At 41.1% G+C, this 15,541-nt stretch overlaps 1 pseudogene; it reads right to left on the bottom strand.

Moving 5' to 3' along the window:
• Positions 1–2,671: 2,671 nt before the first annotated feature.
• On the bottom strand, positions 2,672–14,951 carry LOC123727918 (protocadherin-20-like; annotated as a pseudogene).
• Between the last annotated feature and the right edge of the window lie 590 nt (positions 14,952–15,541).

Below are 15,541 nucleotides of genomic sequence, written 5' to 3' on the forward strand. Positions count from 1 at the left end.
CTTATCAGTCTCTGCTCTATATGTAGTCTCTTATCAGTCTCTTATCAGTCTCTGCTCTATATGTAGTCTCTTATCAGTCTCTGCTCTATATGCAGTCTCTTATCAGTCTCTGCTCTATATGTAGTCTCTTATCAGTCTCTGCTCTATATGTAGTCTCTTATCAGTCTCTGCTCTATATGCAGTCTCTTATCAGTCTCTATATGTAGTCTCATATCAGTCTCTGCTCTATATGCAGTCTCTTATCAGTCTCTGCTCTATATGTAGTCTCTTATCAGTCTCTGCTCTATATGCAGTCTCTTATCAGTCTCTTAACAGTCTCTGCTCTATATTTAGTCTCTTATCAGTCTCTGCTCTATATGTAGTCTCTTATCAGTCTTATCAGTCTCTGCTCTATATGTAGTCTCTTATCAGTCTCTGCTCTATATGTAGTCTCTTATCAGTCTCTTATCGGTCTCTAATCTGTATTTAGTCTCTTAGCAGTCTCTGCTCTATACGGGCGATGATAACAGATGAGGATCACAACAATACCTAAAGTGGATGTTGGAGATGGTCTAGATTGTAGATAGCTGATCTAGATTGTAGATAGCTGATCTAGATTGTAGATAGCCGATCTAGATTGTCGATAGCTGATCTAGATTGTCGATAGCTGATCTAGATTGTAGATAGCTGATCTAGATTGTAGACAGTCTACAGAACCGTTTTGAGACGTTTGTTCCTGAAGTACCAGATATCAAAGATATTACTCCAACAGTCCCTTACAGCCTGTTTCATTTGGATGTCTGTGTGTTGGGGCGACAGGTAGCCTAGTGGTTAGAGTGTTGGGCCAGTAACCGAAAGGTTGCTGGATTGAATCCCCTGAGCTGACAAGGTAAAAATCTGTCATTCCGCCCCTGAACAGGCAGTTAACCCGCTGTTCCCTGGTAGGCCGTCATTGTAAATAAGAATTTGTTCTTAACTGACTTTCCTAGTTAAATTAAAAATAATTGGGGATTAATTTAATTTCCCCCGCTTAAATTCTTATTTATAATCAAAACATTGTCTTTAATTTACATCCTAATATAAAAGGCACGTACCGGTAGGCCGTTTTCATTACAGATGCAGAAAAGCAATATAATATGAAAATAAAGCACTTTTTAATATTCTATCAAGGATTTGTTTTCAGAGACAGACAATGAGCACATGGTTAAGGTAATGACAGGTTCACTGGGAGGTGACTAAGGATGTGTTCCCTATTCCCTATAGTGCACTACTTTAGACCAGGGCCCTATAGAACCCTATTCCCTATATATAGTGCACTACTTTAGTCCAGGGCCCTATTGAACCCTATTCCCTATATAGTGCACTACTTTAGACCAGGGCCCTATAGAACCCTATTCCCTATATATAGTGCACTACTTTAGTCCAGGGCCCTATTGAACCCTATTCCCTATATAGTGCACTACTTTTGACCAGAGCCCGATAGCACCATATTCCCTATATAGTGCACTACTATAGACCAGAGTCCTATAGAATCCTATCCCCATATAGTGCACTACTTTAGACCAGAGCCCTATAGCACCCTATTCCCTATATATAGTGCATTACTTTTGACCAGAGCCCTATGGGCGCTATATAGGGAAATAGGGTACCATTTGGGACACACAGAAGGAGGCAGGTAGAGGGTTTGTTTGGTGGCCAGGCAAGAAGCAGCCTCTTGAAACTGTATGACAACAAAAAACACATTTTAATCTCACACAAAAATCTAGTAGATTTGAGGAAAATAACAGATTTTAATTGACTTCTGCACTGCACTCTGGGGTCAGCTTTTCCAATGCAATCGAAAGTGTATGAAAAGAACATTGTTATATCAATCAATCAATCAATCAATCAATTAACATTGTTATACACACCAAATGATCCTCACTCCCTTTCCAATGATCCAGACATCATTGTGAAAAAAATATAGAATCTCTCCCATTTTTTTATTTTTTTCCCACGCATAGTCATAAAATAACATTTGTAAGTTTAAGGAGTCATTTCTTAGGCTTTCATGAATTATTATTATTATTTTTTAATCTTGTCTATTTAAAGATTTTGTTATAAAGTTATAAAACATTTCATATTATCTACAATATATACAGCACATTGGGTCTTTTATTACGTTTTAAAATGAGGACGTGTCACAAACGGCGCCCTAATTCCTATATAGTGCACCACCATGGGCCCTGGTTAAAAATAGTGCACTAAATAGGGAAAAGGGTGACATTTGGGATACAGCCTACCGTAAATTCCGGACTATAAGCCGCAACTTTTTTCCCAGGCTTTGAACCTCGCGGCTTAAACAATGACGCTGCTAATATATGGATTTTTCCCGCTTTTACTTTTTTTTTTCAAAAAAAAAACCACATTCTGTGACGTGCTCAGTTTTTTGGCGGCATGAAGCTTTCATTAGACCAATGAAATTGGCGAACGGGTTAAGGTCAAACAACTTTTTTTGTTTACTGTTTAGATTAAATCGAGCGCTCTCAAACTTCCCATCATTCTGATTACGGTAGTCATTTTGTTACCCTCATCATGGCAAAGACACGGAGAAATGCATATGATGCAGCTTTCAAGTTGAAGGCGATTGATCTGGCTGTTGGAAAAGGAAATAGAGCTGCTGCACGGGAGCTTGGTCTTAATGAGTCGATGATAAGACGTTGGAAACAGCAGCGTGAGGAATTGACTCAGTGCAAAAAGACAACTAAAGCTTACTGCACATTTTTTTTTTTTTACAAGCCGTGCTTCGTTAAAGCCTATTTATTTTTGTTACAAGCCGTGTTTCGTTAAAGCCTGTGTAAAGTTCATTTGTTTCAATGTACCGGTAGGCACCTGCGGCTTATATTCAGGTGCGCTTAATAGTCCGGAAATTACGGTATGTCTTTTTGAGGATGAAAATCTACACTTCACAATTCACATTGTTTATAAACAGTTGCAGTGTAACAGTTTTGTATGTTAGAGTCTTTGCCTCAAAGTCTTTGCAATGTCAATGTCATCAAATGTTAGAGATTTCCATCCGCTTTCTATCTACGTCCTGCAAGTCACCGTTCATCTTCAAAGGCATTTCAACCTCCAGTCTTTTCATTTGATGTTTCTTCCATTTCTTCAGTTTCTTGCAGCATATATAAGCAGTCAATGTGACGACGATGCAGAATAATCCCAGACAGGTTACTGACAGAGCAATGAGTAGTGGCTGACAGGGGAACACGTCCTCCCCTGCCAGGCCTCTCTGTCAGCTTCCCCACGTACCACGGCTTCTCCTCCATCTGGGTCTCAGCTTCCCCGGTGAGAAGACTCCGGATATAGCTCTCATTAGAAACCGTCTCGTTGACAAAGAGGTTGACCAGGACCGTGGAGTGGAGAGGTTCAGGGTGACCGTGATCCGAGACTTTAACCAGAAGGCTATAGAGACCACGGTCACTGAGTTCTCTCTTCAACGTGATGTTCCCTGTGTCCGGGTCGATATCGAACGATCCCGGCTCGCCACCTTTCCTCTTGATGATGCTGTAGGCGATCACAGCGTTCATTCCTGTGTCTTTATCCACGGCGTACACCTCTGTGATGGAGGTCCCTGGTAAGGTGCTAGGTAACACCAGCATGTAGGACTGGTTAGACTGGGGGAACAAGACGATGGGAGGGTTATCGTTTACGTCAAGGAGGAGGACAGTAACCATGGTGAGACAGGAGAGAGAGGGTTCCCCTCCGTCGACTGCTTCGATCCAGAGGTAGTACGTCCCCTGTTGCTCCCGGTCCAGAGGGGTACGGGCCCTCAGAGCGCCTCGCCCGTGTCGATCACAAAGATGTCGCTGCCGTTGAGGATGGAGAGCGCCACCCAGCCGTTCTCGCCTGCGTCCGCGTCCGTTACCGAGAGAACGCCGATCTCGCCAAACCCCGGGAAATTCTCCGGCACAAAGAATGTAAAGTCTTTATTGATGAAGCGCGGGCTGTTGGGTAAAAATGAAATCAATCAATCAAATCATAACAATCAATCAAAACAATCAATTAAATCAGCAGTAATCACAAAGTGTCTGTTCTTTCTCTTACCTGTTGTCATTACGGTCCAGCACAGTGATGACAACTGTAGCTAATGACTCTCTTCTGGGGGTCCCTCGGTCCACCGCCCGAACCATGAACCTGCACAGGTTACAGTTTAGAGTTCACAAACTTTTATTCAATTGTCTCTTCACAATATTACAACAACAATTAAACAAAACATATTGCAGATATAAAAAAAAGACACTATGAACTATGAACATCCATAGGCAGTTATAATGCATTGTGTCATCCATATATCCAGTTCCCGCTTTAAAAGACATTCAGCTTATCGAGGCTTTATAAAGCCTTCATAAAGCCTACCTAAGCGCTACACAGATGTGTTACAAAGCATCTATAACCGTACGCCATGCTTTATAAAGGGTTCATAATTGTGACATAACATGTTGTGCTGCAGGATGACACATGATTTGAAGAGAATTTATGTTAGGCACATTACAATTACCTTGATAAAAGCCCCCAACATAAGGAAATTGAAAGTGGCTTTCAACTGAAACCAAGTTAAATGTCCCTCAGTACATAAACACACACAACAATATAACAAGTCATACTGTGGGGTGATGGACCCAGTCAGGTCTTTATATAACAATATAACAAGTCATACTGTGGGGTGATGGACCCAGTCAGGTCTTTATATAACAATATAACAAGTCATACTGTGGGGTGATGGACCCAGTCAGGTCTTTATATAACAATATAACAAGTCATACTGTGGGGTGATGGACCCAGTCAGGTCTTTATATAACAATATAACAAGTCATACTGTGGGGTGATGGACCCAGTCAGGTCTTTATATAACAATATAACAAGTCATACTGTGGGGTGATGGACCCAGTCAGGTCTTTATATAACAATATAACAAGTCATACTGTGGGGTGATGGACCCAGTCAGGTCTTTATATAACAATATAACAAGTCATACTGTGGGGTGATGGACCCAGTCAGGTCTTTATATAACAATATAACAAGTCATACTGTGGGGTGATGGACCCAGTCAGGTCTTTATATAACAATATAACAAGTCATACTGTGGGGTGATGGACCCAGTCAGGTCTTTATATAACAATATAACAAGTCATACTGTGGGGTGATGGACCCAGTCAGGTCTTTATATAACAATATAACAAGTCATACTGTGGGGTGATGGACCCAGTCAGGTCTTTATATAACAATAAAACAAGTCATACTGTGGGGTGATGGACCCAGTCAGGTCTTTATATAACAATATAACAAGTCATACTGTGGGGTGATGGACCCAGTCAGGTCTTTATATAACAATATAACAAGTCATACTGTGGGGTGATGGACCCAGTCAGGTCTTTATGTTACAATATAACAAGTCATACTGTGGGGTGATGGACCCAGTCAGGTCTTTATATAACAATATAACAAGTCATACTGTGGGGTGATGGACCCAGTTAGGTCTTTATGTTACAATATAACAAGTCATACTGTGGGGTGATGGACCCAGTCAGGTCTTTATATAACAATATAACAAGTCATACTGTGGGGTGATGGACCCAGTCAGGTCTTTATATAACAATATAACAAGTCATACCGTGGGGTTATGGACCCAGTCAGGTCTTTATATAACAATATAACAAGTCATACTGTGGGGTGATGGACCCAGTCAGGTCTTTTATATAACAATATAACAAGTCATACTGTGGGGTGATGGACCCAGTCAGGTCTTTATATAACAATATAACAAGTCATACTGTGGGGTGATGGACCCAGTCAGGTCTTTATGTTACAATATAACAAGTCATACTGTGGGGTGATGGACCCAGTCAGGTCTTTATATAACAATATAACAAGTCATACTGTGGGGTGATGGACCCAGTCAGGTCTTTATATAACAATATAACAAGTCATACTGTGGGGTGATGGACCCAGTCAGGTCTTTATATAACAATATAACAAGTCATACTGTGGGGTGATGGACCCAGTCAGGTCTTTATATAACAATATAACAAGTCATACTGTGGGGTGATGGACCCAGTCAGGTCTTTATATAACAATATAACAAGTCATACTGTGGGGTGATGGACCCAGTCAGGTCTTTATATAACAATATAACAAGTCATACTGTGGGGTGATGGACCCAGTCAGGTCTTTATATAACAATATAACAAGTCATACTGTGGGGTGATGGACCCAGTCAGGTCTTTATGTTACAATATAACAAGTCATACTGTGGGGTGATGGACCCAGTCAGGTCTTTATATAACAATATAACAAGTCATACTGTGGGGTGATGGACCCAGTCAGGTCTTTATATAACAATATAACAAGTCATACTGTGGGGTGATGGACCCAGTCAGGTCTTTATATAACAATATAACAAGTCATACTGTGGGGTGATGGACCCAGTCAGGTCTTTATGTTACAATATAACAAGTCATACTGTGGGGTGATGGACCCAGTCAGGTCTTTATGTTACAATATAACAAGTCATACTGTGGGGTGATGGACCCAGTCAGGTCTTTATATAACAATATAACAAGTCATACTGTGGGGTGATGGACCCAGTCAGGTCTTTATATAACAATATAACAAGTCATACTGTGGGGTGATGGACCCAGTCAGGTCTTTATGTTACAATATAACAAGTCATACTGTGGGGTGATGGACCCAGTCAGGTCTTTATATAACAATATAACAAGTCATACTGTGGGGTGATGGACCCAGTCAGGTCTTTATATAACAATATAACAAGTCATACTGTGGGGTGATGGACCCAGTCAGGTCTTTATATAACAATATAACAAGTCATACTGTGGGGTGATGGACCCAGTCAGGTCTTTATGTTACAATATAACAAGTCATACTGTGGGGTGATGGACCCAGTCAGGTCTTTATATAACAATATAACAAGTCATACTGTGGGGTGATGGACCCAGTCAGGTCTTTATATAACAACATAACAAGTCATACTGTGGGGTGATGGACCCAGTCAGGTCTTTATATAACAATATAACAAGTCATACTGTGGGGTGATGGACCCAGTCAGGTCTTTATGTTACAATATAACAAGTCATACTGTGGGGTGATGGACCCAGTCAGGTCTTTATATAACAATATAACAAGTCATACTGTGGGGTGATGGACCCAGTCAGGTCTTTATATAACAATATAACAAGTCATACTGTGGGGTGATGGACCCAGTCAGGTCTTTATGTTACAATATAACAAGTCATACTGTGGGGTGATGGACCCAGTCAGGTCTTTATATAACAATATAACAAGTCATACTGTGGGGTGATGGACCCAGTCAGGTCTTTATATAACAATATAACAAGTCATACTGTGGGGTGATGGACCCAGTCAGGTCTTTATATAACAACATAACAAGTCATACTGTGGGGTGATGGACCCAGTCAGGTCTTTATATAACAACATAACTACTCTCAAAAATCAAAGTTTCTTAGATTTCTCTCAGACCTCAAAAGTTGTCCCCTGATATATATATTTTCTATTAACAAACATAGTCAGGGAGAAATGGTACTGAGTTTTGATCCACAACATATTTCTTTACCTGTGGAGTTACAGACTAACAACATACCTGAGCATTCACTGCCTACAGGTAGGAATACAGCCGGACATGTAAGGCGAGCCGGCATACCCTCCCAGGTTCAGGTAGGCGGCCCTATCGGCCCCACTCCGCCTGCCTGGCTACTATCGAACGTCCGATCACTCAGGAATAAAATGGATGGAAGTCCTGCTTTTGATATGAACTAAGAGAGATGACGTGGAACGCTCCTCAGTCTGCCTGACTGAGACATGACCAGACCAAACTGTTTCCGGACTAGGCTGAATCCCCCCCCCCATCCACCGAGCCCGACAGGTCAGTCAAGTTGTCTCTAAAATCAAGAGATGGTGGTATTTGCTTCATGATTAATCAGCGCCGGTTTATCAACTTTACAGTACTACATCAATCATGCTCCCTGACCTTGAATTCCTATCTTTTGAACTTTATGGACTTATGGACTTTATGGCTTGTTGATATTACATTTATGAATTGTGGTGATGCTATTCTAGCTGCTTGTACTAACTCATGAATGTAAACTTGTATATGTTAAATGAATGTAAATTTGTATATGTTAAATGAATGTAAACTTGTATATGTTAAATGAATGTAAACTTGTATATGTTAAATGAATGTAAACTTGTATATGTTAAATTAATGTAGGTGAATGTTTGTTGTATGAGGTGAGACTGAGGTATATATGTAATAATCATCAACCTTCAGAGATACCATGCTGTCCTGTCAACACATACCACCAACCTTCAGAGATACCAGGCTGTACCGTAAATACATACCACCAACCTTCAGAGATACCATGCTGTCCTGTAAACACATACCACCAACCTTCAGAGATACCATGCTGTCCTGTAAATACATACCACCAACCTTCAGAGATACCATGCTGTCCTGTAAACACATACCACCAACCTTCAGAGATACCATGCTGTCCTGTAAATACATACCACCAACCTTCAGAGATACCATGCTGTCCTGTAAATACATACCACCAACCTTCAGAGATACCATGCTGTACCGTAAATACATACCACCAACCTTCAGAGATACCAGGCTGTCCTGTAAATACATACCACCAACCTTCAGAGATACCATGCTGTCCTGTAAACACATACCACCAACCTTCAGAGATACCAGGCTGTCCTGTAAATACATACCACCAACCTTCAGAGATACCATGCTGTCCTGTAAATACATACCACCAACCTTCAGAGATACCATGCTGTACCGTAAATACATACCACCAACCTTCAGAGATACCATGCTGTCCTGTAAACACATACCACCAACCTTCAGAGATACCATGCTGTCCTGTAAACACATACCACCAACCTTCAGAGATACCATGCTGTCCTGTAAATACATACCACCAACCTTCAGAGATACCATGCTGTCCTGTAAATACATACCACCAACCTTCAGAGATACCATGCTGTCCTGTAAACACATACCACCAACCTTCAGAGATACCAGGCTGTCCTGTAAATACATACCACCAACCTTCAGAGATACCATGCTGTCCTGTAAATACATACCACCAACCTTCAGAGATACCATGCTGTACCGTAAATACATACCACCAACCTTCAGAGATACCATGCTGTCCTGTAAACACATACCACCAACCTTCAGAGATACCATGCTGTCCTGTAAACACATACCACCAACCTTCAGAGATACCATGCTGTCCTGTAAATACATACCACCAACCTTCAGAGATACCATGCTGTACCGTAAATACATACCACCAACCTTCAGAGATACCATGCTGTCCTGTAAACACATACCACCAACCTTCAGAGATATCATGCTGTCCTGTAAATACATACCACCGACCTTCAGAGATACCATGCTGTCCTGTAAATACATACCACCGACCTTCAGAGATACCAGGCTGTCCTGTAAATACATACCACCAACCTTCAGAGATATCATGCTGTCCTGTAAATACATACCACCAACCTTCAGAGATACCATGCTGTCCTGTAAATACATACCACCAACCTTCAGAGATACCATGCTGTCCTGTAAACACATACCACCAACCTTCAGAGATACCATGCTGTCCTGTAAATACATACCACCAACCTTCAGAGATACCATGCTGTCCTGTAAATACATACCACCAACCTTCAGGAGATACCATGCTGTCCTGTAAATACATACCACCAACCTTCAGAGATACCATGCTGTCCTGTAAATACATACCACCAACCTTCAGAGATACCATGCTGTCCTGTAAATACATACCACCAACCTTCAGAGATACCATGCTGTCCTGTAAATACATACCACCAACCTTCAGAGATACCATGCTGTCCTGTAAATACATACCACCAACCTTCAGAGATACCATGCTGTCCTGTAAACACATACCACCAACCTTCAGAGATACCATGCTGTCCTGTAAACACATACCACCAACCTTCAGAGATATCATGCTGTCCTGTAAATACATACCACCAACCTTCAGAGATACCATGCTGTCCTGTAAATACATACCACCAACCTTCAGAGATACCATGCTGTCCTGTAAACACATACCACCAACCTTCAGAGATATCATGCTGTCCTGTAAATACATACCACCAACCTTCAGAGATACCATGCTGTCCTGTAAATACATACCACCAACCTTCAGAGATACCATGCTGTCCTGTAAACACATACCACCAACCTTCAGAGATATCATGCTGTCCTGTAAACACATACCACCAACCTTCAGAGATATCATGCTGTCCTGTAAATACATACCACCAACCTTCAGAGATACCATGCTGTCCTGTAAATACATACCACCAACCTTCAGAGATACCATGCTGTCCTGTAAATACATACCACCAACCTTCAGAGATACCATGCTGTCCTGTAAACACATACCACCAACCTTCAGAGATATCATGCTGTCCTGTAAATACATACCACCAACCTTCAGAGATATCATGCTGTCCTGTAAACACATACCACCAACCTTCAGAGATACCATGCTGTCCTGTAAATACATACCACCAACCTTCAGAGATATCATGCTGTCCTGTAAACACATACCACCAACCTTCAGAGATACCATGCTGTCCTGTAAACACATACCACCAACCTTCAGAGATACCATGCTGTCCTGTAAATACATACCACCAACCTTCAGAGATACCATGCTGTCCTGTAAATACATACCACCAACCTTCAGAGATACCATGCTGTCCTGTAAATACATACCACCAACCTTCAGAGATACCATGCTGTCCTGTAAATACATACCACCAACCTTCAGAGATACCATGCTGTCCTGTAAATACATACCACCAACCTTCAGAGATACCATGCTGTACCGTAAATACATACCACCAACCTTCAGAGATACCATGCTGTCCTGTAAATACATACCACCAACCTTCAGAGATACCATGCTGTCCTGTAAATACATACCACCAACCTTCAGAGATATCATGCTGTCCTGTAAATACATACCACCAACCTTGGTTTTAGGGCAATATAGTATATTTTAAAAGCTGTGGGAAAACCAGAAAAAATGGGAAATCTGAAACCTGGAAAAACAAAACCGAGAAAACGGAGTATGTGGGAAAAAGACGGAATTAAGCAAAAAATAAATACGGATTGTTTTTGGTGTAGAACTGCACTTTAGAGTGTGTGATCCTGCAGCACAGCATTATGGGGAAAGTTGAGATCAGGTCCAATATTGGCTGTGCACCCAAGAGGGAAAGAGGTTGGGCTATCCTACAAAGGGTTTAGAGTAATATAATACATGCCATTTATCCAAAGCCATTTGCAGTCATGCGTGAATACGTTTTTACATATGGGTGGGAATCTAACCCACCATGCTGGTGTTGAAATTCTCTACTAAGATGCATGATGGGTTATAAATGCTTTGTGAAGACTCAATTGAATATGATTTATAAAGCCTTTCTTAAGCAGTGCTAATGCCATCCTTTATAAAGAACAGGTTTATGTCATAGTTGACATAGATATCTTTCATTCCACCATCTCAATTTAAATGTGTTGTTTTTTTTGTTTCACTTTTTTATGCGCTTTGAGATTATTTTCTGTAATGAAAAGCGCTATACAAGTTTAACAAGTAAATTATTATTATTACTATAGACATATATTGGCAATTTATAATGCGTTTTATCCATACAATATCAGTCATAATACGTTACAATACATCATCAATATGCGACAGACCTGTAGGTCTGCTTCTCTTCTCGATCCAGAGATGTGGACACGGTCAGCACACCCGTCAGTCTGTCCAGGAGGAAAATGGAGGGAGCGTCTGACCCCAGCAGGTAGATGACCTCTCCTCTGGCCTCACTGTCCTGGTCTGTGGCCTGGAGCTGGGCCAGGAAGCTGTTGGGAGGGTTATTCTCCTCCACAGAGACCTGAGAATAACAACGACCACCAGGAAACATATAAGTAGGTAAATACTGAAATAAATAAGTAAATAAATAAGTAAATACATAAATAAATAAGTAAATATTGAAATAAGTAAATACTAAAATAAAAAAGTAAATACTAAAATAAATGTGTAAATACTGAAATAAATAAGTAAATACTGAAATAGATAACTAAATACTGAAATAAATAAGTAAATACTGAAATAAATGTGTAAATACTGAAATAAATAAGTAAATACTGAAATAAATAAGTAAATACTGAAATAAATAAGTAAATACTAAAATAAATGTGTAAATACAGAAATAAGTAAATACTGAAATCAATAAGTAAATACTGAAATAAATAAGTAAATAATAAAATACATTTGTAAATACTGAAATAAATAAGTAAATAATGAAATAAATTTGTAAATACTGAAATAAATAAGTAAATAAGTAAATAAATAAGTAAATACTAAAATAAATAAGTAAATACTGAAATAAATAAGTAAATACTGAAATAAATCAGTAAATTATAAAATAAATAAGTAAATACTAAAATAAATGTGTAAATACAGAAATAAGTAAATACTGAAATAAATAAGTAAATACTGACATAAATAAGTAAATACTGAAATAAATAAGTAAATACAGAAAGAAATAAGTAAATACTGAAAGAAATAAGTAAATACTGAAATAAATCAGTGGGTAGACCTTTTTGTTTTTAATCCTCTATATTTTTCAACCACAAAAAAAAATATCCTATATATTTTGTATTATTGTACTGAAATGGCTTAAGAAACTCAATGTACTTTAAATAATATGTTCAGTACATGTCCTAACCCTAACCGTAACCATAAAACATTGAAACACTCATGTGTTGATAAATGTATTCAGTCACCTCACACAGAGACTGTTTGAAGACAGGCGCGTTGTCGTTTTCATCCTGAACCAGGATCTTAATAAAGGTCTTGATGATGAGACCTCTGGGGTTCCTGAGCACCACAGTCAGCTCATAGTCCTGCCTCTGCTCGTAGTCCAGCGGCTCCGTCGTCTCTAACAGATACTCGTTCTTAAACACTTTGTAAGGTGACAGTCGGAACGGGCCGGATCCTTCCAGCAGGCATTCCGTCCTCTGTCCTCTTTGGTCCGTGTTCTTCACGGTGAAAAACGCGATTGGGGAAAAAAGGAGGTTCGGACTCTTTCATCGTGACCACACCGTCTTTCTCCGCCGCGATGTAGCGCGGCATAATAACCGGCGGACCGGAAGCTACCCGGATCACGTGCACCGTCACCATGGCGACGGCAGGGATGCACCCAGGCCCGTTGGCGAGGACGGTGAGTTTGTAGAACTTCCCGGTTGCGGTGTTGATCTGACCGGCCAGTTTGATCACGCCGGTAATCCGGTCCAGATGGAATAGAGCTCTAGCCTCTCCGGGAACGCGGTCACTGTACGCATAGCTGATCACCGCGTTGGCGCCCTGGTCGGGGTCGAAGGCGTGTAACCTGGACAGCTGCTCTCCTTTAGTCGTATTCCCGTACAGCGTCACGTTGACCTGTGACTCTGTGAACTGAGGACAGTTATCGTTGACATCAGTGATTATAATCCTTAACGTGGCGGTGCCAAGAAGAGGTGGTAACCCGCCGTCCTCTGCTATAATATCCGTTACGTATTCCTCCTGTCGTTCCCGGTCCAGCTCGTCTGTCACGATGAGGAAGGGTGTCAGCTCACCCCCTTCGTTCTCCTCTACGTCCAGAGTGAACACCCCAAAGTCGTTGACCAGCCAGTAAGTCTGGACCCCGTGAAACCCCAGATCAGGATCCGTTGCTGACTGCTCCACCGCGAACCTCGTGTTGACCTGGGTGTTCTCCGGGATGGAAACCCTAATCTCGCCTGTCGGGAAGCGCGGCCGGTTATCGTTAACATCCTCCACTAAGATCTTGACCTTAACCAGCTGGAAGTACTGCTGGGGTAGAATGAACACATCCAGGGAGAGGACGCAGCCCTGGTTGTACTCTGAGGCTTCGGGGCAGAGCGTCTCCCTGTCGATCTCATTCCCAGATGTAAACAGCTGTCCCGTAGTGCTGTTCAGAGTGACATACTGATCACTGGGCTTCTTCTGGGGCAGACTGAATAAAACATGGGGATCGAGGGATAAATCCAAGTGTAAGTCGGAGCCCATGGACCCTATGAGCGTCCCTGAGGGTAATCCTTCTTTTATCTTATAGACCAGCTCTTTCGCTTGGCTGAAATGAGCAAAACAGGAGAGAGGGCTGGTGTAAAGGACGAGTATGCACAAACCCTGAAATACAGACATAATACAGAAACATGGGGTTTAACAAGTAGAGTTCCAGACATGAGAGAATCAGCCTCAGGGGGGAAACAACAAACATGTTGACCGATACAGTTATATTATGGAATCAATAGCCAGTGAAGAAAATCACTGATTAAATAGACTTTCTAAACAGGCACATATATGTTTATTTTAATTTTAAATACACATTTTTTTACTCTTTAACTCTTTAAATAATTAACAAGTAGAACGTAGAGATTAAGATGTATTGAAAATAACATACACGTTACTACTCATCAATTACATAACACACGTCGAAGTTGCCAGTTGATTTAAGCGCAAACCAAACTCTCATTTGACATTGAACTATGAGGTTTAAAAAAATAAAAAGCTTTCTCTCTTCATTTTTTTTTTTAATAGAAAGACTACTGTTACAAGACTACAATGAGAAAACACTTACCCACAGTACTCCTCTCGAGCTTAGTCCGGGTCCTGTTTTGTTGAACATGTTTATTCCACCTGGATCGACGTGGTTTCACCTACAGCCCCGGAGCAGAGAGCCCGGAGCTGAACGCATCGGAGGCTTGTCGTGTGCTGAGTTGATCAGTGTAGCTGCAGAAGCACATAATCTCTGCAGAGTCCGTCGCTGTCTTGTCGCGTTCTGAACTGAACACAGTCATTCATCCCAACACAGGGACACGCACACAATATGCAAATACAACCCCCCCCCCTGACGGCAACCAATGAGATTAGACAGCCGCCGGGATGGGCAGGGAGAGGCGGGTTCAGGATCATGCCCTGTTTTTGTGCAGAGAGAAGGATTTTGTGTGTGTGTGTGTGTGTGTGTGTGTGTGTGTGTGTGTGTGTGTGTGTGTGTGTGTGTGTGTGTGTGTGTGTGTGTGTGTGTGTGTGTGTGTGTGTGTGTGTGTGTGTGTGTGTGTGTGTGTGTGTGTGTGTGTGTGTGTGAGTGAGTGTTCAAAACAGAGAGAAGAAGTACCCTTAGTAAGTAATAGATGTGGTGTTTGGAGCCTGTTATTTCAGTAATTCTGTTTTACTGGAAGCCTCCAATAAAGCACATGAACCCAGCCTCTCTGAACTGCACATGTTTCCTTAATGACCTGTATATAGATGATGATGTGTGTAGGATGTTGTACAACACCAATTACAACACTTGAGAATCTTGTGTGTTTGAATTCTTGGATATTATATGCTTTTTAACAATGCCCTCATAGTGGTATGTTTTC

Source organism: Salmo salar, chromosome ssa16 (assembly GCF_905237065.1).
Source record: "Salmo salar chromosome ssa16, Ssal_v3.1, whole genome shotgun sequence".
Lineage (NCBI taxonomy): Eukaryota > Metazoa > Chordata > Actinopteri > Salmoniformes > Salmonidae > Salmo > Salmo salar.